Raw genomic sequence first — 27,283 nt, forward strand, 5'->3', positions numbered from 1 at the left:
GAATGCGGTGCTTGAAGTTATCTTAAATCTTCCCCCCATTCACTTGGAGGTGAAAAAAAGCAACCAATGGCGCAGATAGGAGCGTGGAAAGGCGGCCAATGAAACGGCCATGCGTCTACCTGAAAATTCCTTGACAAACATCCGGTAGCTCTGATGCCGGACGATTATATGTTTGCCAGATTCGTCTTTGAAAAGACATACATTGTCGTCATCAGCAAAAGAGAAAAATGATCGATAAATGGTTATGGGTCTTTTCTGATTGCAGACTTAATAACCTTCATCGACGAATCAGTTATGAAGGGCGGATCCGGTGCAGGGGTATTCTTAGGGAATCCAATTATGGAACGGCCCGACCCCTCGGAAAAATGACAACCATATTCCAGGCGAAAATATATGTCATTTTATTGGCACCAGAAGGAATGTTTGCGAAAAAAATGGAGGGGTTGCACCATTCTAATGTCTTCCGACAGTCAGCTTTATCACTAGCATCGATATATCAAGCCAGTTGATTTGGAGTTGTCATCAGATGCGGCTGAATCTTGGCCGACTAAACGAAATATTCCTGATGTGGGTGCCGGGGCACTCTAACATCGATGGTAATGAAGAGGCGGAAAGACTGGCTCGCCGAGGTTGTGCATCCACAATGGTGGGGCCAGAAACAACTTTTGGAATCCGGCCATCCACTGCCAAGTCTACTCTGAATGGTTAAATTGCAAGGATTCACGCAGCCCAATGGAGAAATTCGAACTCTTTCCGGCAGGCAAAAATCCTTGCGAAAGAACCTGGGGTCGCTAGAGCGGCATTTTTGTTGTCCCTTAAGAAAGGGAACATGAAAACCCTAGTAGGGCTTTTAACAGGATACTGCTCCTTAAAAGATTGGGATGGTGGTTTCGGCTATGTGCAGCAATGTGAAGAGGAGGAGGATAGAGCCCTGCGCTTTTTATGCAGCGGTCCGGGCTCCTCAGATCTCAGATGAAGACACCTTGGTAAGGTTTTCTTCAATGAAGAATCTAAATACTCTCTGCCTCTAGAGAATGTTCTCAGAGGGCTAAATCCTGCGAGCGTTGTAGGCGGGAAGCCATTGAATAAGCGATTTCTGGGGATAGTGCAGTGAGCGTAACAATGACCCGAGTGCTCAGAGCTACGGCGCCCCCCATTAAGCTAAGCTAACTAACTATCTCACCAACCCTTTATCTTCACTAACTTCCTAGCAACGTACCTATCCCTTCACTATTCACATACTAACGACCCTTTCCTCCTTCCTTTGCAACCGAGCCTATGACTATCTTGGCGACATTGTGTTGCCCCAAATAGCTCCTCAATATTTATTGCCTTCAATCACCCCCAATCTATACCTCATTAATAACCCGTCCTTAAAATAACGCAACACATTCAGACTCCAATCCGAATCAACCAATTTCATACACGACAATCTCAATGTATTCCGTATTGACCTTTTCAAATCAACCATCCATAATTTTCGCCTACACTAAATCCATTGTGTCCAGAAATCACAATCATATGTTTCCTCCGGGTCAGTGTTTGGCCACAATCCGAGTGTCTGCGATGGCTTGAATCAAACCTTTCCCAACGTTGATCCACTTCAGCATTTCTCCTCCATGAAAGGTCAATTCACAATAGTATGTAAGGACATGCGCATTTTCTGCAGGACCCTATCCCGCTGTCCGACTCCCCCAAAAGACACCCCACAGGAACTGGCAAGAATTCATAAAGTCTTCAGTTCGAACAGTCCGTTTAGAAACGTGTTCGGGATCAGTTGAAATTGGGGAGCGCAAAGTATCCTTTTGCTTAGTGTCTGCCTGATTTTTGCACTCGTAACCGTCACGGTATCTTAGATACATACATCAACTGTTTTAATCTCGTTTTCGGCTCCTTTATCGTCATCGTCCTTGGCGCCAACCATTCCCATTATTGCGTAAAGTTTGTGTGCAGCTATCCGGGGGTATACGTATATGTGCTCTGGTGAAAGTCAGTGAAAGTGAAAAGTTGATGTTTTCTCAAGTTGTTGGTTTCCTTCTGTAGGAAGAGTGGATTAAACCTAGGCATGTGTCTCTGAAAGTTCTTGGTGCTATCGACGTTCGTTGAGCAACACGTACTGGAATTGAAAGGCGAACAGAACAACAAAAAGGATCCTTCGAGGAAGACATCAAACAGTAATTAAAAGGTAATCAGAGCTAATGATAGTGAATCATCAGTTTTCCACCATAGTACCGGGAAATTATCAGGAATGTTTGATTGGTATGATATGGTATAATAAATACTTCCAGCATGTAAGAAGCCTGTGCTAGGAGGCATATTTATACCACCCTCCGATGGGTTCTCTCCAAAAATACCAATATCCAGGGAAATACCGTCGACTCATTAAAACCGTTTTGAAACACGCGATTTTTATATGTTATTCGCGTTTTGCTTTTCCGCAGCCACGCAACCGACATAATTTCTCAAGGTCCTTGAAACCAACGCAATTACCACATTGGCCACATTCGCGGGGACCATTGCATGAATCATCTGCTGGGGACTCCCTGGTTCGATGTGCACTCCTGGCGGATGTCTCCATTCGAATAAGGTGATTTTTCACTTCGTGCTCTTACTGTAAACAGCGCTTAGGTAACCAAATGGAAAACAACACGTAATTAATGGAACTGTGCCTGCTTCCGGAAGCGAGGTATGTTCAGGACTTTGAAGAGTTAATTACGGTGTTCTTTCAAGTATACTCCGCAGCTTCAAGAAATTTTGAATATTCGCTCCATGGAAGCTGAAATCAGGTTAATCCGAATGAATCTATTGATCCTGTGTTTAGTCCTTTAGTACTCTTCTATGGGGGATGATTCCATCGGATATCACCAGCAGCTTTCAAGGCCTCACGTTCCGTTTAACACCAAAACATTCGAAGCAGACCAGAGCTTCGTGTATCTGCTAAAACAATTATAGTCTACCATTTGGAAGTTCGCAGTTCATTGATCTGAAATTAATAACACACATACACTCTCATCAATAAAAATCGATAGCATGTTTGCGGAAGACACCCTTTCCGGAATAACGCTGTTCTCGACATTAATGCATTCACTCCTAAAAAGCGACGAAGCTGAAAGTATTTTCCGAAAAGGATTGATTTCTGAATGAAAAATCCATTTACTCTAGTCCTGGTCAAACAAAATTGGAGTCGTTCCATAGAGAGAGGGAAAAAGGAGTACTGTACTTCACAGGTTTGTGATATTGTGTCCTTTGCCTCTATCTGGGAAAAAATCCCTAATTGGAATTCTCACAATACTTTCATAACAATAAATCCTTTGGACCAGAACGAATCACGGAGAATAAAAGCGCCTATGGGGGGGGGGGGGATCAATTTTTAAGGACCGAATTTTTCTCACCAGGGTTGAGTAGTTTTCGCTCCTCTATCTATCCTCTCCTATACCCAGTTATCCTAGCAAAGTCCAATATCAGCAGGAAACCAAACTCAAACCACTCAATAGATGTATTGTACGAATATCCTCCGAACAAAAATCCAAAGGATTCCAACTAAGTCCACCATAAACTAAAATTCCTCTCCTTGCATTTCAGTTCACTAAAAGTTTTATTGCTCACTACATTCCAGACAGGAAAATAGGACCCACATCGGCAAATTCCTCGGAGTTTACGTGAAAGTGATATGCCCAACTATGAGGGAATGCTTTCGCTATACCCTCCTAATCCGCTTAGCTTACACACGAGATTACTATTGTTTGACCCGATGCAATTTACGGGGACATATTACTTTTGGTCCCGGTCCCTCTTTCACCTGGTGACAAAACCTTTAAGAATTTAACTTGAAAATTCATTTTGAAAACTTCAATCTCGTCGACCGTGACTGAAAACCCTTTTATCTCTTCCTTTTTATCTTTTGTTTGGGAGCGTTTCATTGGAACTCAATTATTGTGCATTCTTTTGTTCGAATGGATCCAACGTCACAAGTGAAGTGGTCGCTTGAAGGAAAAAGGATTTGTGATACTCTGTTGGGTTGTAGTGGACAAAATATTCTGCGTCAAAAGGAAATAAAGTTGCATTTTGAAATTGAATTCGTTTGTAGACAACAAGTTCGCGAAATGGTGCTCAAATCAAATGCTTCAAGACATTCTGTAGTGGTTACTTCAAGGATGTCATCTCCATCTCTCCAGTAATTTTATTATACTATGCAATCACTGGGAGATGTACCTAGTCCCAGGCCTGACTGAAAGAAGATCAGAAAGAACCGCATTTGAATAACTGAGGAACGTTGAGCTTCCCCCCCCCCCATCCCCCTTTCATCAGAGAACTACCCTGAAACCGTTTGTCACATTATTTCGGGCTAGCCCCCGAGACACTGGCCTGGGTAGGTAGGTAGGTAGGTATCAGTGGCCGCACCCGAGGAGCCCTATCAGCGCTTTGGTGCGCCGTTTTGTTGCCACAAACTCTTAAAACTGTGACTGCTGTCATGGGAGCAAGGAGGCAGAGTCCAGCCGGCTTGGATCTTCAGAGCCAGCCCGTAGCATCCACGAAAGAAAGCAGCTATCCCACCTGCAACTAGAAATCTCTCTGAGGTCCCTAAAGAATGGTTTACCCAGTTTCCGCAACCTGGCTCTGGCCATAGCTGGGCAATCGCAGAGAGAGTGCATGATAGTTTCCCTTTCTTCTCCACAGCTTCGGCAATGCGAATTGTAGGGTATGCCAAGCCTAGCGGCATGGTCCCGTATGGGCAGTGCCCCGTGCAGACCGCCGTAATCTTGAATGCATTTGCATGCGTCTGGCACAGGAGCTCTCGTGATCGGGCTATGTTATAAGCGGGCCAAATTCTCCTTGACTTGGCACAGCTCGTAAGCCTTCGCCATCTTAGGCCCGCGGCTGCTAGATAATGCGAGTAGACTCGGCCCCCGAGAGCCGCCAGCGGAACACCGACTGTATTCGCCGAAGGACTGCCAAGAGCAAAGCCTCGCCTGGCCAATCCGTTAGCCCGCTCATTCCCCTCTATGTTCCTCTGCCAGGGAACCAAGAGGAGAGTGACCTTGAGCGTCCCGCCCAGATGGTTCAGCAGTCTCTGCACCGACCCACCAGCGTGAAAGATGTCGCTGAGTACAAAGTCTTGATGGCCGCTTGGCTGTCGGTCAGAATGGCTATGTTACGTTTGGGGCTCGAATCTCGCTCCAGCCATCGACAGACTTCCAATATTGCCACTACTTCTGCCTGGAATACACTGGCGAAACTTGGATACACTGTGTGTATTCGAGAAAACCCCCGCACCGACTCCACAGGCAATCTTTGATCCGCCCGTAAAGAATACTATGTCATAACCTTGCAACAAGCCGCCGGTCTTCCACTTCGCCTAGGTTGGAAAGTGCACAGCAAAGTTTCTCGTAAAATTCAGCTTGCGTGTGACATAGTCCGTGGGGAATGCCGAAATTTCCCGAGGTACTTCATCTGGGATTCTGCTGTGGCCGTAAGACTTCGCTGCAAAGCATGCGGACTCACGTTGTCTGACGGCACTGCCCGCTGCAACGTATTTAATGTGGAGGTTTAGGGGGAGGAGATGCAGGAGTACTTTGAAAGCATCTGCCGGGCAGGACTGCAGAGCCCCAGCAGCATCTGCACACGCGGTTCTTTGAATCCTATTAAGCTTCAAAAATACAATATTTTTTCTTCAAAGCGTGCCACCATACAATAGATCCGTACGTTAGGCTCTGATGCGCTACAGTGGTGTACACCCAGAAAACCATCCTCGGCCGGAGACCCCATTTCTTTGCAAAGGTTCTCTTGCAGGCATAAAAGGCAATACAGGCCTTCTTAACTCTCAGTTGCATGTTCAATCTCCAATTTAGCTTTGGATCCAGGATCACACCCAGATACTTTACATTAGAGGAAAGAACATTAAGGCTTTCTTGATGACATTGTTACTAACGTTGTTAAAATAATAATAATAATCGTTGGCGCAACAAACCATATTGGATCAGGGCCTTGAAGTGTGTTAGAGCACTTCATTCAAGACCGTAACGGTACACTAGGAGGCAATGTGGTCAGCATTGCGCTCGCCCGAGATTATTATCCTGATTTGACTCAGGTACTCATTCACAGCTGAGTCGACTGGTATCCGACGTCAAATCACGATGCAAATTCCACTGCCACCAGTGAGATTTGAACCGCGACCTTCCGTATGACAGCCTAGTGCTCTAATCACTGAGCTATCCGGACACAAAAGCTTCCTCTATATCCAAGAAGGCAGCTAGAGTATACTGCGTGTACTGCAGCAACCGCTCAACCGTGCCAATTACCTCGTGGAGGGCGGTTTCAGTGGTTTTTCCTTGAGGTAGGCGTGCTGCGACTTAGAGAAAGGCGTTCTCTCCATAATCGTCCTTAAGTGAATGTCCAGGACGCGCTCTAGGATCTTCAGCACGAAGGAGGGCAGGCTGATTAGTCGAAAGTCCTTCGCGGACTCATGACCGCGCCTGCCCACTTTCGGTATGAAAACCACTCATGCGCGTCTCCAGGACTGTGGTACATATCCTAAAGAGATGCAGCTCCGGTAAACCTCAACAAGCCACGGCATAAACCTTTCCTGCTGCTTCTGTAGCATGACTGGCATTATGCCTGGGTTTTGTATGCGGAGAAGCTGTTTATAGCCCAGCCGATCTTAGCCTCGGTATTTACCGATTTGATAGTCACGCACCGCTGGAGTGGCAACAAACCCTCCAAGCAAGGTTCTGACTCATAGTTCTCCTCGCTGGCGGGGAAGTGCGTTTGAACCAGCAGCTCCAAGGTTTCGCTAGAAGATTCCGTCCAGGAGCCTTCCGACTTTTTAAAAGAGGATGGACTCTTATGTTCCTTGGAGAGAATCTTACTGAGCCTCGCGGATTCACTGGTGCTGTCGATGTTCTGACAATAGTCCAACCAAGACCGCCTCTTGGTGGTCTTGATGGCCGACTTGTACTTCTTCATGCAGTCCTTCTACGGCTGCCAGTACTTCTACCTGTAGCAGATGTTGAAGTTTTCTCTGGTCAGCTTCCTAAGGCTGGAGAGATCTTTATTCCACCACGGTGGCAGAGCCTTTTTACGAGACTTTAAAGGCGGTATCGAATGCCTGTTCCGGAGCCCCGACCTTTGACTGCAGTTCGTCTGCCGTGCCAATCTTACCAATTTGCGCACCGGAGAGTTTGTTATTAACTTTCTCCAATCGATCCTCTTGGGGTCTCTGAAGGGTTTGGAGACCGCCGCGGCGAGATCTAAACTGAAAAGTATCCAACTGTGATCAGAGAAAGACCTCTGGTCAGACGCTCTCCAGTTCTCCACCCTGTCGGTTATTGAGGTGATATCAAAGCCCTCGTCCCAACCGTCATAGTTCTCCTAGCAGGGGAAATGGAAGGTTGGTGTACTGCCCCTTTTACACACCGATAGGATTGAAGTAATGATAAAATCAAAGAATGACTCACCTCTATCGTTGATTTCGGAGCTGCCCCAAAGCGTATATTAGCGTCGCAGCCAATCGGCAGGTTGGCTTTCTTTGTTGCTATGGTGTTCGTCAGATGTTGTAGTTCTCCCGGCGGAACTAATCGAAAAGTCCACAAAATAATTTTGGATGACCGCAAAATGAAATGATCGAGATAGCTGAGACTCCAAAGATGTCAAGGGAACATGTTGCATATATTATGCATGATTGTTTGGGTATGCGAAAGCTCTGTTTAAAGTGGGTGGCACGCGAGCTCACAATTGACCAAACAACAAGTTGACGATTCATTGTAGCATTTGAAGCACTTGTTGTTGGCCAGAAGGCTATTATATTTATTAATGTACATGGTATAATATTCATCAACTATCTGAAGAAGGGATAAACCGTCAATAGGCACTATTACATAGCGTTATTGGAGCGTCGGCCCACTGGCCTAAATTGAAAGCACATTGACTGCCTTAAGTGGTGTCTGGTCGTCATAGTGGGGATACCACTGTGGCTGTAGGATGTCATGTATAATGGAGTGCTTGGGATTTCAGTCCCAGTGTAGGGATTGTGAGCTTTTCCGATAACCTAGCTGTAATTGTTGAAACGAAGTGCCCTGAAGATGTGGATGCTTACGCGACGGAGTCGGCAAGAGCAGTAAAAAGGCCAGATCGGTCCTGGTGAATGGGAACGTTCCTAATAATGAACCATAGAACTAAAACTACCTTGAAGATGGAATTCGGTGGACATATGGTCGTCTCTAAGCCGACTATCAAATACTTTGAGGCAATAATTGACCCCAAAGCTAGAGTATGCATCTCAAAAGGCAGGTAGTGCTCCCGCGGCACTTGCAAGAATGTTGTTGGTTGCCCGAAACATTGTAGAAGATTACTCTTGGGCGGAGTGGTATAATCCCTCTTTCTTAAGATGTCGCCTGTGTGTGTGGAATGATACACCGGTTGACGGCATTCAGGGGATACGACGCTTTTAGAACCACGTCAGATGAGGTAATATTGTTGAGAGCGGATATGATCCCAACCGATATTCTGTCAAATGAAATGGGTAGTATAGCACCTATGCAAGACGTATGGGTAGCCACATACAACGCAGCAATGCGATAAGGTAAAGGTCACATGAATTGCAGCGGTAGATGCAGAGGCTCATTCCCAACATTAGGGTAAGGTTTAAGCGGAAATAAGAACAAACCAACCACCACATTACTCAGTTCCTCACGGAACCCGGTCGTTGCTACAGGGAGTATTTGCATCGCTGTATACTAGATGATTCGCGCAATTGCTCTGTATTGAGTGGCACACTGGATGATGCTGAATATGTGATGTTTCACTGCCCAACGTTTGCAATGGAGAGGAGGAGTCTGAAACAAACGCTGGGAAGGATCGTGTGTCCCGAGAGTATAGTTGCGGAGATGCTGAGATCAAAGAGAAGTTTCCTCCGCAATTGCAAAAATTCAGAACGAGCTGGTGGTGGAAGTATGGAGGAGAAAAGTTCAAGCGACGAAAAGCACGATAGTCTAAAGGCAAATCCATCCCCTATAATAACACCTACATAAGGATTGTGAGCGGCTAGGGCTGGATAGACCAGGGGTGGTTTTTAGTGGTCGCGAATCATACGAGCGCCCCGCTCAAGCCCAGATGCTCAGGCAGTCTAGCTGGAACGAACGATTGTTATATCACCCTGTACACACAAAAGAAAGGAAAAAGAGCAACGTAGCAAAAGGTGGATTCTTGGTAGCAGCATTCATTTCCTTTAAGCACTCCGTTCTAGTAATTCACCACAACATAGCGAGGTGCTAATAGAGCCCTGAGTTTTCGCACCTCTGTTCCCATTCTGCCTAGGTTCCTATCTTAGCCGGACAGCTGGGTTCATATGCATCAATGAAGACTTTTTGAGGTCTTCCGCCACTGTTCCCAGTTCCAACTCGCTCCTGATACCACCGCCCTTTTGTAAGAGAGCCATGTTGTTGGTCAAGTGCGTTGCATAGGATTCGCAAACCATTTTCTTGAGATTCCTTATTATTCCAATTATTTCGGAGTTGCCCTTCATGTCGAATCTGATTATCCTATCATCCAACATAGAGGGCTCATCTGACACCCTAGAATACCAGACCAGCCCATTCATCAGTATTCCCTTGAATTATGTCAAGTGCCTCTTCTCTAGCGTTGGTCACGAATGTTGAAGTGTTCTCTTTGTTATATATTTCTAACTAAATGCTAAGAATAAATTCAATAAGGTATTCACCTGTTGAATTAATGTCGTTGCTCCCCCAGATTTTCTGATAGGCGTTGGCATCGCAGTCTCTCACAGTCCTTCACCAGTCCAGCGACTAACATCAGTGGGATCCGGGTATTATTACCTGGGAATTAGCCCGATACCACGACATGCATGGTAGAGGATTACCTGGTTAATTTAATGCTGGTCATTGGCTCCGTTCTTGTTTGGAACTCATCTCCACTGTCGGAGTATCACCTTTCTCCAGTCCACCCTAACCCCTAGAAGTTCTAGGTCTAGGTAGTCCAGTTTCTGCTCTTAACTGGGAAGCAAATCTACTTCCCTGATTGATCCAGTCCTTTCCACCTCTATGGCCTTTAAGATTCCTCCGGGGACCACGGTCAGTTTTCCAACTGATATCTCCCTCGAATTGGCTTTCTTTCGCTTTTCCATATGCACGTGCAGGTGCCTAATCTATAGTTAATAATAATAATAATAATAAGTGCGAACTGACACACTTGATATACCTAGATGATATCAAGTTGTATGCTGACAACCATCTTGAAAGTCTGTTGCGAATAGTAGAAAAGTTCAGCCATGATATTCGGATGGAGTTTGTATTAGACAAGTGTCGAATCCAAGCCATTCGCAAAGGTCATCACAAGCCGCATCCCGGACATAGCATTGGTGACCTCCACATCGAAGTTAAGATCGAGACAGACTTCTACAAATACCTTGGAATTCTGCGAGGAGCCCATGCTTGAGTTCGTACTCTGAAGGATGCTCTGCTGTCCGAATTCCTGCGACGTGTAAAGCTGGTACTGAAATCGCATCTCTCGGGAAGGAATAAAATAAGCGCGTTGAATGTATTCGTTATCCCTTCACTGGCTTATGAATTCGGAATATTGCCGTGGACGAAGACCGATTTGGGAAACGTCCAGCAGCGGACACGAACTACTATGTCCAAATTCCGAATGCATCATCCAAAGTCTGCTGTGGAGCGGAGGAACCTGCCTCGTGACATCAGAGGTAAAGGCGTGGTTGACGTGGCGGCACAACATCATCGCCAAGTCGACTCGCTACGCACTTATTTTTATAGCAAAATCTGGGCTGACTCCACTTAACTTGAAGGATCGATCTTTCAATCCTCTGAGTGGGGTGAAGTCGGACCAAGAGCGGATCAATGAATGGAAGTCGAAGGCAATGCACGGAAAAAACCTAAATTGTCTTTGACAGCTATTTGTCGAACAGATGGCTGTGTCCTGAGGAGACGGAGGGTTTCATGTATGCCATTCAGAATGGCATGGTTGCCACCCAAGCTTATAAAATGCTCATCTTGAAAGAACGGGTGGAGAACGACCAGTGCAGAATGTGTCATTCGGCATTGGAGACGTTGAACCATCTCATTTCTGGCTGCACTGTTATGGCACCGGTGCAAGACATTACCAGGCATAATGCTGAATGTAAAGTGATCCATCAAAACTTTGCATACAAACATGGGCTGATCACGGGAACATGTCCGGTTTACCGATGTGAGCGGCAAGCAATACTTACTAGTTCTGTTTGCAGCATGTATTGGGACCGGCAAGTTCTGACTGATCACCATACTGCACATAACAAGCCTGAAGTACTGTTAGTTAACAAGACGTGTCGCTCCGCGTATATTATTATTGTATATGTTGCTATCCCCCATAATAGCAACATTGAGAGGAAGTCTGTGGAGAAGAAGGTGAACTATGAGCAATTGGCTCGGGAAATCAAAGAAATTTTGCGCTTCGAGTTCCCATAATATCGTCAGCTACTGAAATTGTACCTAAATCCCTCACTGCTTCCCTTGGTATCCTGGGACTTTCGCTCAATCTGGTTCAAACCATGCAGAAGTACATCATTCTGCATTGGTGCTCGATGTTGCGGGGAGTTCTCGACAAATTCTCCCATTGACCTACCGCCGGCCACTAATACCAGCGCCATTTTAGTTTTTAAGTAGGTAGGACTGTCCGAACTCGGCATCCACCGAGATTGTGATAACTCGGAAATAAGTGTCTGGATACTACAGATCTACAGTTGATATGCTAAATTCGACATTCACCCACCCCGATCATAAGGAATTTACCTTTGCTCTCCACCTTGTTTCTGAAGACTTTCCATGATCACGTCAGGAGATCCTCATCTTCAGCATTTAGGAGGCCCATAAGATCTTCCTTCTCTGGTGTTGCCGCTTTAGGAAGAAACACCGTCACCATGTGTGCTCCTGATATATCATCTCTAGCGCATGTCGACAGTTCTGCTCCGTCCCAGCCAGGCAACTTAAGGACTATAGTCCAAAATCATTCCGCAGTATCCCGTGGTTTTGACACCTGCACCATCTAGGCCTGTCTACTTCTTGACGTCTCATGTACTGATGTCAGACGTGTTCTTAGTTGTCCCTTTTTGAGCAGTTGTCTTTGTCAGTTACAGTCCAATGTTGACCTTGGCTCCACAGCTTCACGTCTCCACTTCTCCCCTTTTGACTATAATCGCCTGACTTCCAGCGTTTCGGAGATGCGCCTCCGCCTGGTTAAACAATTCGTGTGCGACACGGTGTCTCGCTTGTTTGGTTTCAGCTTTTTTTGTTTTTATTCCAGTACTCTCTTGATTCCCATGAGTATGGGGATTAGGAGGTCCGCCATGCCATAGCTCCCCGTGGCACGGAAAGGTCAAACTTACTCACTGAGGCGACCACTATCCAATTAGCACGGTTTCTATGACACTCTGAATTGGGAGAGGTGTTTTTCGACTCCCCGACTACTTGTATTTTTACCAGTACTTTCTAATTTAATTGTTAAGGTATACCATATTTGTCAAAGATGTAATTAGCTGCTCAAAAGTCAACGGGGCTGACAGTATACTATGTTAATTATATGAATATAAGAACTTCAAATGCATACCTAACAATTCAGGCCCTTCACCTGACCTCCTGTAATCTATCAAATATTGAGCAAGTATACGAGTACATTGAAGTCAAAGTAAACCCGAATATTATTGACCCTCACTTGCCTGACAAAATAATTCAATAACCGCAGCGATCCATTAATCTTTTCCTTTGAAGTTCCGTCACAATTTTCTATGTGCAGCAGACATGAAAATATCCTTGGCTAGTTCACTGGCTCATTCAACGAAAGTAATATTGATCCCCTACTTCGCCATTCTTTGAAGTATAACCACCAGATATAAATATGATGTTGCCCGGCCGTATGACTGCAAACACGGATTTGCTGACCACATCCTGAATGGTCTAATACACAACTTCTTCTCATTCCAAAAGCGTACCAAAAACCAACAATAAAAAGACCGTAGACAACCCCGGACTGAATGCATCTCCGAATTGGGTATTTATTAATTAATTCGAATATATATTTGCTGTTATGGCGGCACCGAGGAAACATCCACCCAAGGACACTTACGCATCATCGGCTAACGAACAAGACAACTTATTGTACGCAATAATCCGTGGACATATCACGTCCTAATTGTGCTGATTCGGTTGGATCCTTGAAAGCTTCCATTGTGACACTCGACTGAATCTGCCGCTGCCTGTTCCTTCGAAGCGTCCCTGTTCCAGGGAGTCCTTCTGTTTTGGCCATGTGGATGCTTGTGATGGTCATGCCATTAATAATGATAATATGAAAATGTCACGAGTTTTTCTCCCGACATTGATGTAGGCTCCAAAAAGAGTGCCTGGCACTGGGTATAGAGTCATATATGAATTATTATTTCATGTGTTTCTTCTTTGGCAATACGAAAATAGATAATAAAGCGAGAAAATATATATGAGTGAAGGCTCAGAGACGGTCCTACGACAACTCACTTCGTGGAAAAGAAAATAAAACAGTGAGAATGCCGACGGATTGGAAGGAAGGCAGACTTCCGAGAATAAGGGATGCTGATATTAGGCACTTTCATTCTTTATTCCTCAGCCGTTTCGAAGAATTTCAATAAAAACAGACAATATGAAATTTTCCGGATACTTGACTTTGTCTCTGATATAAAATCTTTTGCTGTTGTTCACTTTCCTTTCGCCCCCAAAAGTGGAAAAGTCGCAATGGTTGAAGTGAGTGGATTTTGATTGAAATTGAATTCATTGATGGAAAGTGGTTTTTCTTTTGGAAAAAATCTGATGAAATATTAATACGCGTTTGATTGTTACTTATGGGTCGTTAAGTTCTAGACATTATTTAAGATAACACCACAGCAGAGAGGGTCGGATCCCTCTCTGCTTCCATTTCTTCTCGATTGAGTTGGTATTACCCCTTAGGAAGGTGCCAACTCGGACGTCTTAATGGAAGTTCAAGCTTCAAATACATCCCCTGAGCAGGTGGAGAAGTTATGGGGGGAAATGGAGAGCATAAGTAAGCATAAGTAATGGGCGCCTCCCTTAAAGAGTTACGGGGTCTGGAGTGGAGTGAGTGAGTTTTTTGATACCATCACGGTAATGTTTAAATTATCGTGCCTTTCCTAGAAGCGAGAGGGAATGGGAAAGGTAGGTGATGAAGGATTGCGGTGCCCACCCCGTTAAATAGGTATGGCGTCTCAAGTTAGGGGTATTTTTATTTTTTATCGGAAGGATTCCATTTTGGCGGTTTTGGATAGGCCATCCCTTTCCACCGCGGCTGTGACTTCGCGGCTCTCAAACCCGTCGCAAACATCTTCTTCCTACAGGTGAGGGTTCTTTCTGCGGTCCGCCAAGCGACGCAATCAATGTCTATCGAAGGAACTTCTAAGGACTTACAAATATCATCAATTTGAAAACGAAAGACTGGAGGCATGGGTGCCGCCACAGACTTGATGGCTTCGAAAACTGGTCGCAGGCTGGGGTTGTGTCGTAGAACAACTCCAAGAGGCCCAGTAGGGTGGTGAGAAAACTATTGACGTCTTAAAATAATCATACCATTGCATTGCGGCTGATGACATTTTGTATATAATAGTTGCATAACTATGAAAAGTTACACTTGAAACTGCCCAGTTGCTAACCCAAAAATCTATGAAAGCCTTGACGGTTGTCATGCTTGGAAGCTGCACAACAGGACTAGCACATGCCTCCAAAGGAATCCATCGATAATGATAAGACAGTATTGCCTTATTTATCTCCGATGCCTTTTTTGTGGATAGGGCAAGTGGATGCCTTTATGCATAGAGTGTTGGACTCCGGTTCGCTGTTGGAATATCATGAAAACAGCAATTTTTGTCAATAGCTGACTTAAGGTCGAAACTGCAACTACTTGATTTGTTCGAAAGGCTCATCTTCGAATCAAACGTCAATCCGTCAGTTTTGATTCGATTATCAATTCGCGGACCTATATGGTATACAAGTTCGGAATTCTCTTTTTGGCCAAGAGGGCTACTTCGTTTCCTCCAACCCAAGCCTAAAACCATCCATCTGTTTAGCCGTCGCAACAATATGTCAAATCTGCTCTGCACCTGTTCAACAATGCGTCCACCAACAAATTCCGCAGCATCATTCGCATAGTCAGCCAAACTGTTTTGGCATGTCGAGTTTTAGCAGACCATCGTACAAACCGTTCCAAAAGTCTGGCCATAGGATGGATCCTTGCGCTACTCTCGATCTAGTCTCGATCCTCCTCTGACAGGCCATTCTCATAGAGCAGATAGCGGGTTGTCAGATAAACCATCCCTCCCAATTACATGGAGTGCATTGCCCAGTGTGCCTACCACAACTTTCCATTTCACGCCATTAAAGGCATTTTTGACACCAAACGTTACGAAGAGTACCATTCGGCAAGTCGGCGGCTGTGTGGCCAAACTTGAAGAATCGCATCCACAACTTGCATGGTAGTATCCACCGTGGAACTCCTTGATCTATAGCCAAATTATTTTGGCGATAAGTCCGCGACAGCAAGTATAGCTATACGAATCTACTAGTCTACTCATGGAAAAAGGAGCAGTAGTTCCAGGTCAATGGTGGAATGGCAGCTTATATACCATAGAAGCCCAGCAGGTTGTCGTTATCAAGTTCACAACTGCATTTACGACAGAGTCAACTGCACCCGCACTACCCCCGAGGAATCCTTCAGCCTGGTTCCATGGGTTCTAAGAAATTCGATGAATCTTCTGATATGCCTCTTCACGGCGTTCCACGCACAGGGAGATTGTCAGGTTGTATACACTGAGAAAAAGCGTCAACCACTTCGATGGCGATGGATGTTATTGATGGTGACCCACGACCCATCCACAAACAACACCAATAAGTCCGACGCAAAGGCTTCCTTTGCAGCCTTGGTGCCGGGACATAGGCTTGGATCTGGTTTTTCGGATGTTCGAGAATCCATTTCAGTCTACATTCTGGGTAAGGTATGCCCTGGCATTAAAGTTACCTCTAACCAGGATCAGCCAGTCCGTGCTCAAGACAGCCATCTCCAAAGCATCAAGCTTACGTCGAAAGTCCGGCATTGCCACAATCGGTGTTAGACAGATGCTGAAAAAGGTTATCCCCAAACGCTGAATCCAGGCAAAGTTATCCCCTTAGTCTTGGGTAAGAAGCCTAAGATGGTTGCTGACACAGACCCAGATGGCAGATGGTACCTGATAAGTCATCATGCCCCGCCTTGTCGCGCTTATGAGCACTAGACCAACTTTTATCTCCATAGCAAACTGCGCTGGCAACTCATACGCGGTTTCATTCTGGGACATGTTGAGCTGCAGAAATCGGATACTAACCGCTCTTTCCAATTACACCCTGAAGATAGGACACCACTCCGAGCCCGCGTATGTGCAACGCTTTGACCAACCATACGACAATACCTCCAAAGAGCACAACACTCCTTCGTTACATTTATTCGTTTTATGTCCTACTTGGCCACATCTGCAAAGTACTGCCCTCTTGTCAGATCCTCGGCAGGTTGTAGTATTTGACAGCATTTTGAGCAATAGAAACCAGAGCTTTCTCATAAAGTAGACCCTTGACCGCTTAACAGAACGTACCATCATTTGTGTTTCTCGGACTCAATTCGACGATAACTCCATCACCCTTCGTTTTCCGAATGGGAGTTGTGTTCCACTCTCTTCTCGCTTGATCCTATAATGGATCTCGTTGAGAACTGACACAAAGGTTTTGTCTTCGGTCGCATTAATAAACAGAACTGGCGGTCTAGTTCTTCTTCGTCTCCCCACCTTCTCTTTTGGTGATGTACCATTTGTGATCGCCTCAATTTTAGACAGAGGGTTTTCAGACTGTGCGGCTTGTTATTGCCTCGTGCTCTTCTTTGCTTTCTTCCATCGAGCTCTGAATGCTAATAGGATGAAGTCTCCTTCAAATGGATCTTCCTCCTTTCGGATTTTCCCCAGTTTGCTCGCCAACGGACTATCTACGATCCGTTTGACTCTTACGGTGCTCTCTGCAGAACGTGCGATTGCTTCTGTTTCTCGCGCATCTTCGATTGCTCTCCATGCCTGGCGGTAGAATGAAATGCAAAGTTCCTCCAGCTCCAGTAGCGCGTTTTTCACGTCTTTGTTGACGTTTTTCTGGAGGAACATTGCAGATCACACGTGCTTCACAACTGACGTGCATTTCTTAATAAGCCTTTCCTCTTCAACTTTCGCAACGACACGCGACTACGCTCACATTCCGTTTAAATTCGAAGCCATTGGCCCAGTTTCAGCGGTTTTCTCTCTTTTGGGAGCATTAGCACTGTATGCTACTGGGACTGCCGTCTCCGCCCCGAGTGTTACACCCCTTTGCAAATTTTTTTCTCTTCTGGGTCTTGCGCATCCCAGTGTCACATCATATCTTTCAGTCTATGCTGCCTTCTTCGTTGGGGATTGCAACGAGCGATACAATTTGCTGCCTACAAACGCAGCCAACTCTTCCTTCATTGCATCTATCTCCTCAGTTTTGTAGTTTTTTTCTTCATAGAAGTTTTACCATCGCATTATGTGCAACAGAGTGGGCCGCAACCTTCAGAGACGGTTACACCCTTGGAGACACCCTCCACCGCAGTTCCCTGAGGGCACTTGCTCAGGGCAACTCAATATACTAATACCGGTTTAATGTATACTACCCGACCAGGGTCCCGAAAGGGGCTGACTCTTGATACGCGCTGCTACCAAGCTTATATCGCCCCATCGGCGTCAGCTAAGAGTTTGCGACAGATCCAAGGACTCTAAGTGTATGTTGACCTACATCGTTCATTAGCAGTTTGCTCTTCACTGAAAACCTTTTTCGAAACTACGATCTAGGATGCAGGCATATCGTCAAACATGTAAGGAATCAGGGCCACTTGTTGAGGTACGTTGAGGGCACCATTCACTGTATGTCTGGCATCATGATTGACGCTATCATTCCATCCATAGATGTTGCCTTTATTGACTTTCCGGACTAGATCATCCTTACCCATAGGGATTAAGTGAACGAAGAATGTTCGACAATATTGCCTTATCTATCTCCGATATTTTGATGACGTCACTGGAAACATGCCCGAAGCCGTTGGCCGGTTCGTCAAATCTTTCAGGGCTATTCTGTTATGACCGGCTTTCCTCGAGAGTTCAAAATCTTTGTAGTCAAGCGCAAAGAGGATGGCGTCTTTCCGTATGCCAGGCCAGGCCAGGATAAATTGTATGTCAAAATTTTTGCAATATCTTTTTCATTTAGGTGTGAGAATCCGTGGACAATATTGAAGGCTTGTCGCCACCATACTATAGTTTATAATCTGTGGACGGTAAATAGGATTTCTTCATGGATTTTCTCAAAATATCTTATTGCTACATAGATCGTTAACACTTCTTTATGGTGGAGCTCTTCTATATGCCTGCAAGTATTGTCCGGTTGTACCTGCTCCTGGATGAGCCCTGCAACGATATATCTAAAGCATAGGCCACGAGGATCAGCAGAACAGGAGGAGGTAATACATGCTGTGCTGATGATAATGATCCCCTCTTCACGAAGCTGGAGGCTTGTATATACCCGTTGGTCTATTTTTCCACTTTGATGTGCAGGGGCTTATAAGTCCGATACTCTACATGCCAAGTATGTTTAGAAAGGCAGCTTGCCCAAGATGTAACTGATCGTGCAATGCATGCAATCGCGCTGCCTTTCCCAGACCTAGACACGTACCAACAAACATATCACTTTTATCTTTTTGACGTTCATTGGAATCTGACTTCTCCGTCGAGCGGAGAAGCAACTTCACAGACGGAAAAAGGAAGCCTGGGAGAACCAACAAGTCTGTGAACTCGAAAAGTACCGGGAGCAACCGCACCAGGCGCGGAAATTTTACCAACAAGTCAGCGAGATGAAGCCTTATACACCTCGATGCTCATCCTGCCGAGACAAAGAGGGAAATCTGATTTCCGACAGAATGGGCATATTAGAGCGATGGGTTGAGCGCTTTGATGGGCTACTGAACAACCAGAACTTCGGCAAGTTGGAGGTCCCGCCAACTGAAGACGACGGACAAATACTGCCACCACCATGTTTAGGAGAAACAGTCCGTGCAATTCATCGGCTAAAAAATCATAAGTCACCAGAAGCCGATGGAATTACAGCCGAATTGGTTAAATATGGAGGCGACCAGTTACACCAAGTGGTTCATCAACTTGTGCTGAAAGTATGGGACAGCGAATCAATGCCTGACGATTGGCAGCGAGGCATAATCTGTCTCATACATAAAAAGGGAGATATCACACAGTGCAGCAATTATAGAGGTATCACGTTGCTGAGTACCATCTATAAGATATTCTCCACTATCTTGCTAGGCCGGATAGCCCCATACGCCCAGAACATCATTGGCCCATACCAAAGAGGCTTCACTCCAGGCAAATCAGCAACAGATCAGATTTTCTCTCTGCGGCAGGCGATGGAAAAACTGTTGGAATATGGACAACAGTTGCACCATCTGTTCATCGACTTTAAAGCCGCCTATGATAGTACAGCCAGGGTAAAACTGTACACGGCCATGAGAGAATTCGGTATCCCGACGAAATTAATAAGACTGACTAGGCTGACCCTGACCAATGTGCGAGGCCAGATAAAAGCAGCAGGATCACTCTCAAGACCATTCGACATCAACAACGGTCTACGACAAGGGGATGCGCTATCATGCGTCCTCTTTAACCTGGCCCTCGAGAAGGTGATCCGTGATGCTGAGGTGAATGCAAGAGGTACGATCCTCTTCAAGTCCACCCAACTACTGGCCTATGCTGACGATATCGACATCATGGGAAGAACCGCCCGAGACGTTCAAACTGCCTTCATCCAGATCGAGCAGGCGGCGCGAGATCTTGGGCTGCACATCAATGAAGGCAAGACAAAATACATGGTGGCAACGTCAGCACCGAAGACGAATCAACCAACAACATCAAACCGCACTGGTCAAACACAAGCACGAACAAGAATAAGGATAGGGGAATACAACTTTGAGACCGTTGACAATTTTTCCTATCTAGGGTCGAAAATTACAACCGATAACAGCTACAATGATGAAATCCGCGCACGGTTGTTGTCAGCCAACAGAGCCTATTTCAGCTTACAAAGACTGTTCCGCTCGAAACGTCTCACCATAGGGTCAAAGCTCTTACTGTACAAGACTATGATCTTGCCAGTCCTCATGTATTCCTCGGAAACTTGGGTTCTTAGCAAGAAAAATTGGGAACTCTTGGTCGCGTTTGAGAGAAGAATCCTCCGAAGAATTTTTGGTCCCCTACATGAGGATGGACGATTCCGTAGCCTATACAATGACGAAATCTATGAGCGATACCATGACCGGTTGTGGATAAAATCCGGCTCAATAGGTTACGGTGGGCGGGTCACTTAGTCCGTGTGGATGAGGATGATCCCACCCGGGAAGTTTATAAGGGTAATATCTATGGTAGAAAAAGAACGAAAGAAAAGACGATGCAGACCCTACCTAAGATGGAGCGATGGCGTAGGTTAGGACGCCAGACAGCTTTTAGGGATACCGAATTGGTGAACCTCGGCGCAAAACCGGGATGTCTGGAGTTCCTTATTAAGGCACGCCTAGACCGGATACCGGTTGTTGCGCCGTTGATGATGATGATGATTAGAATCTGATAAAACAGTCTATGTGAGAGGGGTTTTTGTACTTTGTGAATTACGAGGTGTGGTTGATTGCAGAAGTTGAATAAAAGCCGTGCTTTTATATTTGATTTGTTCCTTTAAATCGAAATCGATCCTGTTTCTCAAATCGCCTCCAAAGTTGGCCTCTATTCAGGTAATCATAAATGTTTCAACTAAAAACTTGCCCACAGTACTTCAAGTTTGTTCAAAAAATCCCGCCGTTGAATATGTTGAGGTATTTCGACGGCGTAGTCAGGATAACCACTTTCGCTTTCTCCAGAGCTAGGTTGAATCCCTGGTCAGTCATTTACTAACTCGTCGCATCGCCATTCCGGCAATGCCCAGGTTTGTTGGACTTTGCCTCCGGTGTCATTCTTGAGCCATCTCGAGTCGCAGCACTCCATCATGTGATGTGCTTTGGAAACCAGGATCAAGGATATCTCCTTGAATCACTCCTAATTGCTTCTTGATTCCTCTTTGTCCCTCTCCCCGAGCCTCGTAGGCAATCCCTAAATAACGCGAAAACGATTATGCAATGCCTGAAACATATCGGCTCAGTTCGCAGAATTAATGGTCTTCCTTATATCCAGGATTAGGAGGAACGCCACTTTTCGTCAATGACAGCTATGCGCCTCTGTTCATCTAACGCCTTAGGTCACTTTACCAATCGACGATCCTCAGCCTATCTGACAGCCTGAATCACCCTTCAAGTGGCAACTCCCCCGCAGCATGTATTGCGTCAGCCAGTTCGAGCTTCTTATCGACGAAGGAAAATTCGTTCCCCAACTTCAGGGCAGGCTAAAAAATTGAGGCTCGCCAGCTCGGATTTGATTAGCCTAGAAAGTGGAGTTATCGAAATGTTATAAATTTTCAGTTTGGTCCTTCGTTGCTAAGGAATCTTGCGCCATTAAACTCTCCTCCATTTGCTTCCATTTCATCCAATTTTCGTTGGAAAATCTGATAAGGACCTGTCAAGTTCTATTTGGAGCCCAATAAAACATCGAAATGAAAACTAATTATCTTTCCTAACAGGACTATACTCGTACTTCGTCCTAGGATTTTAATTTTTATGCAGTATCTTCCATTTAAAATCTAAAGAAGCTAAAAAATGTTACTCATTATTCCTGAGAAAAATGTGGTCCCACTTAAAAAAAACTCATCTACCTAATTGCTTTTATGCCGCTTTCGCTACTTCTCGAAAGGAGCTTTCCCGTAACATATTAAAACTCAGGCTATTTCCGTAGGAACCTAGGAAAGTCCTGGCTGCTGAAAGTGTGAGGAAGATAGGCAGCGGCTATTCCAAGAATTCAGGATCCTAGAAAGCGCGAGTAAGGGAGACTCAACGCAAAAACGATTTTCTTTTCAGCCAAGGATATAATTTTTATGAAGAAAATAATTACGCCAATAATCATTCAGGTAAGTATTTAATCTGTTGCATGATAAAATGAAATCAGCCTTGGAGTTGATGAGTTCCTTTTTTGTGAGTCCCTGGCCTGTTGGGCGGAGATAATAGCGAGATGTCTGGGAGAAGGTGTTTTCGTGATGTTTACGTTCTCATTATGATAATGGACGTCCGAGCGGTTGGCATTAAAATGGATGAGGAAAAGTTATGAATGGATATTTTATGGTTAATTGACGTCTGCACTGATTTAAATAGCGTCTTAAGATGATAATTATGTTGGGATTTTATGAATTGTGTATGAGGGATTCTCTTGTAATTACACCATTACCTTGATGGATGGGCATTGTTCGGCTGCACAATGGACGTTTTATCTTTTCCCCGCAGAATTTTCTAAGAGTGATAATGAACATCACAGCTGCTATCCAGACTCTTCGGCCTTGAGTCTGTATGGGGAAGGAGATGGTACTTTGGTATGCAAATGGAATGGAAGCAACCATGATAGGCATGTTGCGTCCATGTAGAGATAGAATTTAAATTTGGAAATTGCATGTTTCACTGGAGAGATACAATGACGTTCAATGAAATGCTAGTATTCAGATAGCACTGAACAATAGAAGTTGATGCAATAAGTAGAAAGACGTAGATAGGAATTCAGCATCAGATTCGTATCTACAAAATGTTTCATTAGATGCTGAATAGATATTTTAAGTTGCTTATGTTCTTAAAGTTTTGAGGATTTTGTCTAACTCCAATTATTTCTTATTCCTCCTTTTATATGAATGAAAAGCATCCCAAAAGTGGGGATCCTTTGTAGATCGCACGATTGTTTTTTCGCACCCTATGACAAAATAGCTCAACGACATGTCGTTAAAGCTGATCTTTTACCTCGACGGACGAGCTGAACCACTTTCCAGATAAATGTTCCTTTAACTTAGGAAGTACGTGGTGAGTTCCTGAAAATCGAGCCCTGGTGGTTTCGAGTCTTTTGTAGGAGAACGACTGTTTGACGGAGGTTGTGTTGTGCAACTTTGAAATTATCTCTTCGGATATTGACGGTGACCTGTTGGTTTTCTTCGCCCTAAATTCCTGCGAATCCTTTACACTATATTATGCCGTCAATTTCGCTTTCAAAAACGATATATTTGGGGAACTTCACTCTTGGCAGGATCATCGAGGATGCTGTCACATATCTAAGGAGAAAGTAAACTTGTAAATGATGAGAACCACATCTTTGCCCAGAAAAGTGATTAGTCTCATTACCTCATTCTCCATTATTTCTTCGACGTCCGCAAACGGAAGAGCAAGGCCCGGCAGAATTGAACTTCGGCCACTAAAGAGGGAGGACTACGGGTTGAATTTTCCCTTTTAGAACCTTCTCTTTCACCCTTACCAGGAGGCGCGCAAGAAAGGAAAGCTGGTGACGTGGATGCTACTGGTTTAACGCCGGTATTTGGAAATGGATCCAAGCGGCCCGGACACAGTGAAGCTGGAAAGGCCCCAAGCAAGCGGCAGAAGAGGGCACTGCCAAGGAAGATGAAGCACCTCGAAAATGAGGACATGGACGTGGCTGTACCACTAGGTGCGGTAGTATCCAGAGAAATCGGACGTAAGAAAGCGGAATCTTCAGCCAAAGGTGACGGTAAATTGGTAACCCCGGTGAGATCCACACTAGACTCTTCTATCAGCGATAATGCGCACAAGAAGCGTAAGGCCAGCACATTTGTGGTGGCCAATGCTTTATTGTTCTGCCCACCAGGGCTTAAAGCCACGTGTCCCGCGGGGATTAGGATCGGTGTGTTGAGAGATAATCAAATCAGCGAGAGAGATCTCAATGAAGCTCCCATAGTAATATGGACACGAAGGTGATATGGAAGATGATGCACGTGCAAACTGCAGCCTCAGTTCTGACCGTTGCTAAGGGAGTTTCCTCCAAGGAAGGCAAAATATCACTAGGGGCAATTTACCATCCTCCGCGAATGCCTGTCAAAAAAAATGTTGGAGCGGTGCACGAATAATAATAATCGTTGGCGCAACAATCCATATTGGATCAAGGCGTTGAAGTGTGTTAGAGCACTTCATTCAAGACCGTAACGGTACACTACAGGATTACAGTACCCTGTAGCAGGCAATGTGGTCAGCATTGCGCTCCCCCAAGATTATTACCCTGATTTGACTCAGGTACTCATTCACAGCTGGGTCGACTGGTATCCCACGACAATTCACAATACACACAAATCCCACTGCCACCAGTAAGATTTGAACTGTGACCTTTCGTACGACAGCCTTGTGCTCTAACCACTCAGCTATCCGGACACGAAGGCAAGATTTAACAATCAAGCCTTTCGCGATAAGCTTTTCCATTTGGGCTGCCTTAAAGTGGTTCCAGCAGGTAATCCCGAGTTGAGTTCTGGCGCCCGGCCCAAGTGCATTATTGTGAACACTAAGCTGCGCAGGACAGAACATATCGGATATTGGTTACCAGACCCTCGAAGGAAGGCAGAGGACATCATCCTCATGCTGGGTGAATAGAAGACGGGCATGGACTTTGGACACTGAAGTGTAAAGTTCATGAATGCCAGGAAGAACAAATCCACAAACGTGGAGGGTTTCAGCTTGGTATTCGAAATGGACCAAAAGAGGTGCTTCACTTTTTCCTAGATAAATTGAAAATCAAACTGTGGAGCATCATTTCCATTTTGAGAGCCAAGAACAATCATGATCTTCAATCAAACTTCAATCTAGAGCACGGGGGATAGTGCATACAGTGGCGGAACCCCCATATGGGGGTTTGCACTGGTAAAGGGACTGCAGAGTGAATCCTACCTGCTAGTAACTTCTGCTACACCTTTTACGAAACAAACGGAGACGTGAACGGGACTGACTTGATGCCAGTTCGAGTGATCGAATCTGAACATCGCAAACCAGTCAAGGCGTAAGTGAAAACAGACGAATGCTCTGCGGGATAAGATGAAACCTTTCATGGGTGACGACATGGAACCTGCTGCACCTCCAAGTGTGGCTTTTCTCAGAGAAATCAAACACGAGAGGATCGAGACTCTAGGGGTACGGTGTGTGGAAAATCCCGTCACATGTGGACCGCAGCATGCGCTTCTATCAGTTTTCCATTACATATCAGACTAAGGTTACGTCGAAAAACATAAAAATATGTCAAGATAACCTGCAACATGCCAAAGCCTCCTCCTATATGCTGACAGCTCCTACATTTTTCTGGTGCAAGAGTCATGGGTTCGATTTAATGGAATCTGTGGTATTAGATCAGTCAAGGGGGCTAGAATCTTCTACGATGAAAGATCCATAAAACCGAGAGCTTGTGGCCTGATGTCAAGACGGTTAGAGGTAACCATGCTGAGACAGTTCTGTTCCCAGGACTTAGTTACGGTCATCATACAATATAAGATTAATGGTCACAGGAAAAACAGTTGCGTCCGCTTATTTACCCTATGATTTTCTGTATCCTCCACCGATGCTAGAAATAAGGGATCTGGTAGGCGTGCAGAATCAGGTGGTCTTAATAGGTTGCGATGCGAACGCTCAACATATTTGTTGGGGCAGTGGTAAATGCAATCCAAGAGGAGAGAAGCTGTTTGATTTCATTACTTTAGCTAGTCTCATGACTGCAAAAGTAGGGTGCGCCCCTACGTTCGTGGGACCGAAAAAAAATGTTAGATTTGATAACACACTGGCAGGTGGTAAACGAGGTCTCACTCTCAGATCACCAATACCTTATAATTCAATCTGACTATTGCGGGCGAACAATCTGCAACACCAAGACGGAATCCTAGGAAAACGGATTCGGCAATGTTTAATTAACTTCTTGGGGACAAAGTAGAGGTTCCTAGGCGACTAAGGACTTCTTTGGTGCTTGAAGATGAAGTGGAAATTCGGAACTGCACACGAAAAGACTTATCCTATTTCCCGAGGCCAAAGCAGTAAAAGGGTTCCTTGGTGGAACCGGAAACTACAAAAACTCAGGAAATCAACCAGGCGACTTCTGAACCGTGCTTGCAAAAACAATAAAAAGGGGGACTGGTTAGACTTCCGAAATTCTCAACGTGAATATAAGAAGTTCGTTAGGTGTTCGAAACGAGACTCCTTTAGAGCGTACTGTGAGGAACTACAGGGCGAATAGCAACTTCAAGGCTGTGCAGAGTCCTTAAAAGGTATGAGTCGGTCAAGTTGGACTCTCTTAGAAAACCCGATGGTACTTTCAGACTTGAATCAGTACAGACTCTCCACCCAACTACCGGCCTACGGTGACGATACTGACATCATGGGAAGAATAAGCCGAGATGTTCAGTCCACCTTCATCCAGATCGAGTAGGCGACGCGATATCTTGGGCTGCACATAAATGAAGGCAAAACGAAGTGCATGGTGGCAAAGTCAGCGCCAAAACCGAAAGAACGAACAGCATCAATCGAAAACAATGAAGATAGGAGACTACAAATGTGAGACCGTTGAACATTTTTCCTATTTAGGGTCGAAAATCACAACAGCAATGACGATGAAATCCACGCACGGTTGTTGGCAGCCAACAGAGCCCATTTCAGCTTACAAAAACGCGTTCGAGAGAAGAATCCTCCGAAGAATTTTTGGTCCCCTTCATGAGGATGGACGATTCCGTAGTTGTAGTTATGGCTGCGGTGGGCGAGTCACCTAATCCGTGCGGATCCGGATGATCCAGCCCGGAAAATCTATAAGGGCAATATTTATGGTAGAAAAAGAAGGCAGTGCAGACCCTGCCTGAGATGGAGCGATGCGTAGACCAGGACACCAGACAGGTTTTAGGGATATCGAATTGGTAGACCTCGGCACAAAACAGGTGTGTCTGGAGTTCCTTATTAAGACTGGCCTAGACCGGATACCGGTTGTTGCGCCTTTGATGATGATGATTTAGTGCTGGTATTAGGTAACATCCGGCATCCGACGAGATTGGGATAACTCGGATAATAGCTGCTGGATGAGGCCTCGAAGTGTGTTAGAGTACCTCATTCAAGACTGTAATGGTACACTACACAGCTGAGTCGACTGCTATCCGATATAACCGCATGCTTCCCCCACAACTTACCACTGAAGTCTCTGGACACGAAACCTATCACTTACAAAGAA

At 45.2% G+C, this 27,283-nt stretch overlaps 1 protein-coding gene across 1 annotated transcript in view; it reads left to right on the top strand.

The window, feature by feature from the left end:
* Positions 1–1,748: 1,748 nt before the first annotated feature.
* The window catches only part of LOC119656110 (adhesion G protein-coupled receptor E4-like), a 221,166-nt gene continuing 195,631 nt past the window's right edge, over positions 1,749–27,283 (top strand). Inside the window, exon 1 of the mRNA XM_038062426.1 lies at positions 1,749–2,185. The gene's annotated coding sequence lies outside the window, so the exon portion shown is untranslated. The remainder of the gene's footprint in view (positions 2,186–27,283) is intronic.

The sequence above is a fragment of the Hermetia illucens genome, chromosome 4 (assembly GCF_905115235.1).
Source record: "Hermetia illucens chromosome 4, iHerIll2.2.curated.20191125, whole genome shotgun sequence".
NCBI classification, from domain to species: domain Eukaryota; kingdom Metazoa; phylum Arthropoda; class Insecta; order Diptera; family Stratiomyidae; genus Hermetia; species Hermetia illucens.